The sequence below is a fragment of the Entelurus aequoreus genome, linkage group LG08 (assembly GCF_033978785.1).
Source record: "Entelurus aequoreus isolate RoL-2023_Sb linkage group LG08, RoL_Eaeq_v1.1, whole genome shotgun sequence".
NCBI lineage: Eukaryota > Metazoa > Chordata > Actinopteri > Syngnathiformes > Syngnathidae > Entelurus > Entelurus aequoreus.
In genome coordinates this window covers 58,757,980-58,767,979 of record NC_084738.1, presented here as the reverse complement: position 1 = coordinate 58,767,979, position 10,000 = coordinate 58,757,980, and the positions used below count along the sequence as shown (strand labels likewise).

The following is a 10,000-nucleotide window of genomic DNA, read 5'->3' as shown; positions in this document are numbered from 1 at the left end:
GGAAAACCGCTACGCCCAGATCTATTTGTAGCGCTCCAGATGTCTTAGTGCTGCGACGCCACAAATAAATGAATATATGGGACAAACAGAACTGCATCGCTGTGATGGAAACCAGCCTCTCATGTCGACTATCATTGAGGATTATGCGATAACAATGATAATAATAATAATAATAATAGTAGTAATGATAATATAGTAATGAGGTGGCGACTTGTCCAGGGTGTACCCCGCCTTCCGCCCGATTGTAGCTGAGGTAGGCTCCAGCATCCCCCGCGACCCCGAAGGCAATAAGCGGTAGGAAATGGATGGATGGATAATAATAACAGTAGTAATAATAATAATAATAATAGTATTAGTAATAATAATAATAATAGAAATAATAATATTATTAATAATAATAACAATAACAATAATAGTAATAGTAATAATATTATTAGTAATAATATAAGTAATGATAATCAAATAATGATTATAATAGTAATAACAGTAATAATAATAACAATAATAGTAATAATAACAAAATAGTAATAATAATAGTAATTGTAATGATGATAATAATAATAGTAATAATAAAAGTAGTAATAATAGTAATAATAATAACAATAATAATAATAATAATATTATTAATGATAATCTGATAATAGTAATAATAACAGTAATTGTAATGATGATAATAATAGTAATAAGAATAGTAATAATAATAATAATAATAATAATTATAGTATTAATGATAAGCTGATAATGATAATCGTAACAATAACAGTAGTAATAATAATGATGATAATAATAATAGTAATAGTATTAGTAATAATAATAATATAAATATAAATATTATTAGTAATAATAATTATAATAATAATAGTAATAATATAAGTAATGATAATGTAATAATAATAATAATGATAATAGTAATAACAGTAATAATAATAGTAATAATAACAATAATAGTAATAAAAACAAAACAGTAATAGTAATTGTAATGATGATAATAATAATAGTAATAATAATAGTAGGAATAATAATAGTAATAATAATAACAATAATAATAATAATTATAGTATTAATGATTATCTGATAATAGTAATAATAGTAATTGTAATGATGATAATAATAATAGTAGTAATAATAATAATAATAATAATAATAATAATGATTATAGTATTCATGATAAGCTGATAATAATAATAGTAATAATAATAACAATAATATTAATAACAATAATAGTAGTAATAATAATAATAACAATAATAGCAATAATAATAATACGGCAGTTGTTTACTGCCTGCTTGTACCTGCGTGGGCGTGGCCTTGCAGGAGAAGTGGTGCAGACACTTAGAACATGCTGGAATGTCACATTAAGGAGGAGGAGGAGGGGCGCCAATGGGGGATTGTGCAATACCTGCACATCTGCTGAATGGATCCTGCTCCTGGCTATAACAGCAGTGCTCTGTCCGCACTCTGTAGTTGTTGTGGCGTCCATAGTGGCAACTTTAAATTCAACCAATGAAGACACTTCTGTCGGGATGGGTACCGAACCCGGTACTTTTTTTTTGGCACCGGCTGAATCCTACATGTCCTACAGGGCACTGATTCAACTAAAATCCAACTGTGCCATGTTACGGTGCCTGGGTTGGGTGTGACGGTTGCTCTTCGGCACTTGGCGATCACTCCAGCAGCACTGAGAGCGGACTGAGCCCAACTACTTCGAGGTAATGTGGCAATTTTCAATGCCAACAAAGAAATTGACTCAAAAAATAATAGTAATAGCTTGATGCTAATATACATTGGGTTTGCCATTGACATGCTACTGATTAGCATTAGCGATTTTACATGGCGATTTCAAAACCTACAAATGTGTTAATGAAAACTACAACTAAGAAGCACGCTACAATCAAACAGCTGCTGCGTAAAAGGTACAATACTTACAGTATTAACACTTTTTAGGGCGCAACAAAAGACTGAACTGAATGACCAACACGTCCCAGACTACACACTACTGCCATCTAACGTTGTGGACGTGTAAATGTAATTGACACCCAGAAATGTGATGATAAAACAAGATATAACAACCGGACAGCAGTTATCATAATCAGCTCCTTTTTAAATTTTGCAATAAAAAAATTATTTTACTATCACAAACAATTATTAAATCAATAAAAAATTGGCACTGTTGAGTACTGGTATCGGTTCAAATGTGAACGGTGCCCGTCCCTACACTTCTGAAGGCAGCGCGTCAAAGTAAAGGGAAGTGAAATTCCACATGGTAACATGTTGAGAGAATGTCTTTGAAGGTGTGACATGGACAGCGTAGTGGTGTCATTATTGGAACGGTGTGTCTCTCCCTCCCTTGCAAGTGTGCTAGACAACTACATTGGGACCTCCAGTTACAAACTTCATTGGTCCTTGAACAAAGCAAACGTCTCCATAAGGAACAACGTGAATATGAATAATTGGTTCCAGCATGGACAGAAGTCTGTAGTTTAGTAACAGTCTGAACAGGATACAAAGTGCCCTACAGTACTAACACACATGACAAAGAAGTGATGGATCAACTCTTTATTAACAAGGCAAAACAACAACGACAAGCCGAACACGCGCATATACACAGGAGTCCCTTTGGTGCCTTCACAAACGATCAGAAATCACATATATCCGTAACTGAAATAGCCATATTGCTACAGTAATAAACATTTAAAAAAGTGAAAATCCGCTTGTGAGCATTCTTTTTTCTTCTTCTTCCCTCTTTTTCTTCTTCCCTCTTCCTTCTTCTTTTTCCCTCTTCCTTCTTTTTCTTCTCCTTCTTTTTTCTTCTTCTTCTCCTTCTTTCTTCTTTTTCTTCTTCCCTCTTCCTTATTTTTTCTTCTTCTTTTCCTTCTTCCTTCTTTTCTGTTCCTACTTCTTCTCCTTTTTCTTCTTCTATTTTTCTTCTTCTTGACACATCCTTCTTTCTTTTTACTTTTTCTTTTTCCCTCTTCCTTCTTTCTTTGTTTTTCTTATTCTTCTTTCCCCTTCTCTCTTTTTTCCTTTTCTTCTTCCCTCTTCAGTCTTTCTTCTTCTTTCTTCTTCTTCCCTCTTCCTTCTTTCTTAATTTTTCTTCTTCTTCTTCCCTCTTTCTTCTTTTTGCTTCTTCTTCTTCTTCTCCTTCTTCCTTCTTTTTGTTCTTCTTCTCCTTCTTCCTTCTTTCTTGTTTTTCCTTCTCCTTTTTCTTCTTCTTCCTTCTTTTTTCTTCTCCACTTCCCTCTTCCTTCTTTCTTCTTTTTTGTTCTTCTTTTCCTTCTTTCATCTTCTCCCTTTTCTTCTTCTTACTTCTTCTCCTTTTTTCTTCTTCTTCCTTTTTTGATATTCTTCCTTCTTTTTTTCTCCTTCCTTCTTCTTCCCCTTTTTTCTTATCATTTGTACTTTTACTTCTTCACTTTTTTGTTCTTTGTTTTTCTCCTTTTTCTTTCTTCTCTTTCTTCCTTCTTATTTATTTCTTCCTTCTTCTTGCATCTTCTTTTTTTACTTACTCTTCATCTTCTTTTTTTCTTTAATTTTCTCTTTTTTGTTCTTTCTTTCTCCTCCCTTTTCTTCTTCTTCTCCTTCATTCTTCCTCCTTCTTTTTGTATTGTTCCTTTTTATTTCTTCTTTTTCTTTTACTTTTTCAGCTTTTACTTTTTCAGCTTTTTCTTTTATTGTTCAGCTCTGTTCTTTTCCTCTTTCTTTTTTCTTATTTTTTCTTTTCTTGTTCTTGTCCTTTTTGCTTTTTCTTCTTTCTTTTATTGTTTTTCTTTCTTCTTCTTCTTCCTTTTTAAAATTTTTTTCTTGTTCTCTTTCGCTTACACTCGCAGTGGCTGCAGCGACGCCAGCCATTCATATATTTTCTTCTTTGCTTGCGTAAGAGGAAGTGTGCCTCTTGGCCGCTCACTCCTTCGCTCTTCATTCATAAAAAAAAAAAGACGAAAAAAAAGCTTACAGTGATGCAAAAATCCTCCTCCTCCTTTCCAAGTGGATACTCCAAAGTCCTCCCTCCCTTCCTGTGTGTGTGTGTGTGTGTGTGTGTGTGTGTGTGTGTGTGTGTGTGTGTGTGTGTGTGTGTGTGTGTGTGTGTGTGTGTGTGTGTGTGTGTGTGTGTGTGTGTGTGTGTGTGTGTGTGTGTGCTCGCATGTACTAGCTCCAGTTGGGTTCTCTCTGCACACACACACGCACGCACACACACACACACACACACACACACGCACACACACACACACTGAGCGTTCCAAGATGTGAAGTAATCCAGTGATTTCTGGGCTGTATGGGACGATTGTTTGGTTTTGTGCCTCGCAGTAATTACCTAGGAAGTTGTGGCCATAGAACGCCGCTGCGCTTCTTTTCAGGCAGCGAGTGGCGCTGAAGACGAGGGAGGGCAAGGAGCGAGGGGAGTGAAAGGAGGAGAGGAAGTCATGAATAAGACGAAGCGGAAGCGCGCACGTGGAGCGCCTCTGAGCTTGTAAAAGAGGGAACTTTGAATGAAAATACACTCCTACACTAATTAGCATCTCGGCATTTCTTCATCATTTGCAGTTTTGCATTTATTCAAAACCTGCGAGATGGCAGCCTTTTTTTTTCTTCTTTTTTTTAGCTCATCTGTTAATTCTGATGGGTCAATCACTGCCTTCATGTTTAGCTTGTGGGAACTGGGACCAATCTGGCAAAAATAACAATCACCATTATTTTCATTGATATTGAAATTGCGGTATAGCTCGGTTGGCTGAGGGTCCCAGGTTCGATCCCCGCTTCCGCCATCCTAATCACTGCCATTGTGTCCTTGGGCAAGACACTTTACCCACCTTGCTCCAAGTGCCACTCACACTGCTTTAAATGTCACTTCGATATTGTGTTTCACTATGTAAAAGCGCTTTGAGTCACTAGAGAAACGCGCTATATAAATATAATTCACTTCACTTCTTTATGACACAATTGTTTATTCATTTGAAAAGGACTATTTATTGTATCATTTCAGAGAACAAAGGATATAAATTAGTAAGAAATAAACAGGTAAAATAATAGTAACAACATACATGTGTAAACAGAAATATATATATATATATATATATAAAAATTTTAAATTGTTTTTCTGTTGTAATTATTTTTTTACTTTTTGTATGTGCTGTTTGTGTGTGTATATATATATATATATATATATATATATATATATATATATATATATATATATATATATATATATATATATATATATATATATATATATATAATGTATGTATATATATATATATATATATATATATATATATATATATACACATACATATCATACATATATATATATATATATATATATATATATATATATATATATATATATATATATATATATATATATTTCGGGTTTTGATTGTCATGTCATGTACGGATGTACTTTGTGGACGCCGTCTGCTCCACATGCTGTAAGTCTTTGCTGTCGTCCAGCATTCTGTTTTTGTTTACTTTGTAGCCAGTTCAGTTTTAGCTTAGTTTTGCATAGCTTCAATGCCTTTTTCTTAGCGGCACTCGCCTTTTGTTTATTTTTGGTTTAAGTGTTAGATACCTTTTTTACCTGCAAACCATCATCGTCGTTCCCGACATCTACAAAGCAATTAGCTACCTGCTGCCACCTACTGATGTGGAAGAGTATTACACGGTTACTCTGTTACACTCAACAACGGCACATTTGCGGATTATAATTACTGGTTTGCAAAAAAATATTTTTAACCCAATTAGGCACACCAAACAATATCTCACGGTTGAAAAACACTGGTGTAAGGTACTTTTTAGAAACCTTTATTTCGTCGGCGCTGTTATTGTGAAGGGGCGGGGGGGGGGGGGGGGGGGAAGTGTGCTGCTGTTTTTGAGTTTGATGAGTCAGGAGACGACTTGGGAAAAAAAGAAGAGAGGCTATCAAGTACGTCGATGTTATGTCCGTGATGTCGTTCACAACCACACGAGATGAGATGTCTTGTGGGTCTGGGTCTCAATTACATTTGCAAGTCCACGACATTAGATGGCAGTAGTGTGTAGTTTGGGATGTGTTGGTCTTTCAGTTCAGTCTGTCGTTGCGCCCTAAAAAGTGTTAATACTGTAAGTATTGTACCATGAATTGATTACCGTGGAAAGTTGAAAAACTTATTCGGGTGTTACCATTTAGTGGTCAATTGTACGGAATATGTACTGTACTGTGCAATCTACTGATAAAAATTTCAATCAATCAATCAAAACCTTTTACGCAGCAGCTGTTTGATTGTAACCTGCATCTTAGTTGTAGTTTTCATCAACACATTTGGAGGTGTTGAAATGGCCATGTAACATCGCCAATGATAATCAGTAGCATGTCAATGGCAAAGCCAATGTATTTTAGCATCAAGCTAGCACAATTTTGGGAAACGTGGAGCCTTGCTTTACTTGGAGCGATTTTGAGTAAATTTCTTTGTTGGCGTTGAAAATTGCAACATTACCTCGAGGTAGCTAGGCTGAGTCCGCTCTCAGTGCTGCTGGAATGGTCGGCAAGTCCCAACCGGTACCGTAACACGGCACCGTTACAATGTTACGTGAATCAGGTGCCAAAAAAGTACCGGATTCGATACCCATCCTTAATTAGCTGACTGTTTAATGTTACATAAAAATATTTATTTTTTTAAACAATTTACCGTTTATTACCACATGAAGAAAATTAGAACTGTTGAGTTCCAGGTTGGATTCCCAGAAGTGTTTTGGATTGTTCTTGCAAGCTTTAAAGTTAAAGTACCAATGATTGTCACACACACACTGGGTGTGGTGAAATTTGTCCTCTGCATTTGACCCATCCCCTTGTTCACCCCCTGGGAGGTGAGGGGAGCAGTGAGCAGCAGCGGTGGCCACGCTCTGGAATCATTTTGGTGATTTAACCCCCAATTCCAACCCTTGATGCTGAGTGCCAAGCAGGGAGGTAACGGGTCCCATTTTTATAGTCTTTGGTATGACTCGGCCGGGGTTTGAACTCACAACCTACCGATCTTAGCTTCTTACTTTGAAGCGGCCGTCTCCACATTGTTCAGTTCGGGATGTGTTTCGGTATTGATTAGGCCAGTGTTTTTCAACCTTTTTTGAGCCAAGGCACATTTTGTCCATTGAAAAAAATCCTGAGGCACACCACCAGCAGAAATCGATAAAAAACGAAACTCAGCATCCGATATTGACAATAAAAAGTCGTTGTCGCAATTGTTGGATATGACTTTAAAGCATAACCAAGCATGCATCACTATAGCTCTTGTCTCAAAGTACTGTCACCACCTGTCACATCACATCGTGACTTATTTTGAGTTTTTTGCTGTTTTCCTGTGTGTAGTGATTTAGTTCTTGTCTTGCGCTCCTATTTTGGTATTTTCCTGTTGCAGTTTCATGTCTTCCTTGAGCGCTATTCCCCGCACCTGCTTTGTTTTCGCAATCCAGACTATTTAAATTGTGCGCACGCTATCCTTCTTTGTGGGGACATTGTTGATTGTCATGTCATGTTCGGGTGTCTTTGCTCCACAGTAAGTCTTTGCTGTCGTCCAGCGTTTTTGTGTTTTGTTTACTTTGCAGTGTTAGTTTCTCGCAATTGTTGGATTTGACTTTAAACCATAACCAAGCATGCATCATTATAGCTCTCGTCTCAAAGTAGGTGTACTGTCACCACCTGTCACATCACCCCATGACTTATTTGGAGTTTTTTGCTGTTTTCCTGTGTGTAGTGTTTTAGTTCTTGTCTTGCGCTCCTATTTGTTGTTGATTGTCATGTCATGTACGGATGTACTTTGTGGACGCTGTCTGCTCCACACTGCTAAGTCTTTGCTGTCGTCCAGCATTCTGTTTTTGTTTACTTTGCAGCCAGTTCAGTTTTAGCTTAGTTTTGCATAGCCATGCCTAAGCTTCAATGCCTTTTCTTAGCGGCACTCGCCTTTTTTGTTTATTTTTGATTTAAGCTAGGGCTGCAACTAACGATTAATCTGATAATCGATTAATCTGTCGGTTATTACTTCGATTAATCGATTAATAATCGGATAAAAGAGACAAACTACATGTCTATCCTTTCCAGTATTTTATTTTAAAAAACAGCATACTGGCACCATACTTATTTTGATTATTGTTTCTCAGCTGTTTGTACATGTTGCAGTTTATAAATAAAGGTTTATTACAAAATAAATAAATAAATAAATAAATAAATAAAAACATGTTTTTAAAAGCCTCTGCGCATGCGCATAGCATAGATCCAACGAATCGATGACTAAATTAATCGGCAACTATTTTTATAATCGATTTTAATCGATTTAATCGATTAGTTGTTGCAGCCCTAGTTTAAAGGCCTACTGAAATGATTTTTTTTATTTAAACGGGAATAGCAGATCCATTCTATGTGTCATACTTGATCATTTCGCGATATTGCCATATTTTTGCTGAAAGGATTTAGTAGAGAAAATCGACGATAAAGTTCGCAACTTTTGCTCGCTGATAAAAAAAAGCCTTGCTTGTACCGGAAGTAGCGTGACGTCACAGGAGCTAGTATTCCTCACAATTCCCCATTGTTTACAATGGAGCGAGAGAGATTCGGACCGAGAAAGTGATGATTACCCCATTAATTTGAGCGAGGATGAAAGATTCGTAGATGAGGAACGTTACAGTGAAGGACTTGAGAGGCAGCGATGGACGTATCTTTTTTCGCTCTGACCGTAACTTAGGTACAAGCTGGCTCATTGGATTCCACACTCTCCTTTTTCTATTGTAGATCACAGATTTGTATTTTAAACCACCTCGGATACTATATCCTCTTGAAAATGAGAGTCGAGAACGCGAAATGGACATTCAGTGCCTTTTATCTCCACGACAATACATCGGCGAAATGCTTTAGCTACGAGCTAACGTGATAGCATCGTGCTTTAACTGCATATAGAAACAAAAAAAATAAACCCCTGACTGGAAGGATAGATAGAAAATCAACAATACTATTAAACCGTGGACATGTAAATACACGGTTAATGCTTTCCAGGCTGGCGAAGGTTAACAATGCTGTGCTAACGACGCCATTGAAGCTAACTTAGCAACTTAGCAACCGGACCGCACAGAGCTATGCTAAAAACATTAGCTCTCCACCTACGCCAGCCAGCCCTCATCTGCTCATCAACACCCGTGCTCACCTGCGTTCCAGCGATCGGCAGAAGGACGAAGGACTTCACCCGATGCGTTTGGCGGCCCGGAGACGTAGGAAGTCAAGGTGAGGTCGGCGGCTAGCGCGTCTGCTCTCCAACAAAGTCCTCCTGGTTGTGTTGCTGTAGTCCGCTGCTAATACACCGATCCCACCTACAACTGTCTTCTTTGCAGCCTTCATTGTTCATTAAACAAATTGCAAAAGATGTCCAGAATACTGTGGAATTATGAAATGAAAACAGAGCTTTTTGTATAGGATTCTACGGGGTACCATAACTTCCGTTACTCTGACTTCGTCACGCGCATACGTCATCATACCGCGACGTTTCAGCCGGATATTTCCCGGGAAATTTTAAATGTCACTTTATAAGTTAACCCGGCCGTATTGGCATGTGTTGCAATGTTAAGATTTCATCATTGATATATAAACTATCAGACTGCGTGGTCGGTAGTAGTGGGTTTCAGTAGGCCTTTAAGCATAAGATACCTTTTTACCTTCACACTGCCTTCCGCAGTCATCTGCATATTGTGATCATGACACGACGTGTTTCCGACATCTACAAAGCAATTAGCTACCTGCTGCCACCTACTGATATGGAAGAGTATTACACGGTTACTCTGCCGAGCTCTAGACAGCACCGACACTCAACAACACATCATTTACGGATTGATAATTACTTGTGCAAAAAATATTTTTAACCCAAGTAGGTGAAATGACATAATCTCCCACTAGTGTTTCCGCGGCACAGTGGTTGAAAAACACTGGATTAGGCAAACTAGCGCTGTGGTAAGACCCCAGACTTCTAGGAGACGTGGTCTTTCTCTC

At 37.2% G+C, this 10,000-nt stretch overlaps 1 protein-coding gene across 6 annotated transcripts in view; it reads left to right on the top strand.

The window, feature by feature from the left end:
• Window positions 1–10,000, top strand: part of etv4 (ETS variant transcription factor 4) — a 167,842-nt gene that overhangs the window by 103,487 nt on the left and 54,355 nt on the right. Inside the window, exon 1 of one of the 6 annotated variants that reach the window (XM_062056926.1) lies at window positions 1,558–1,709. The exons of the other annotated variants lie outside the window; for them this stretch is intronic. The gene's annotated coding sequence lies outside the window, so the exon portion shown is untranslated. Of the gene's footprint in view, window positions 1–1,557; window positions 1,710–10,000 lie in introns of those variants that run through there. 6 annotated transcript variants of the gene reach the window in all.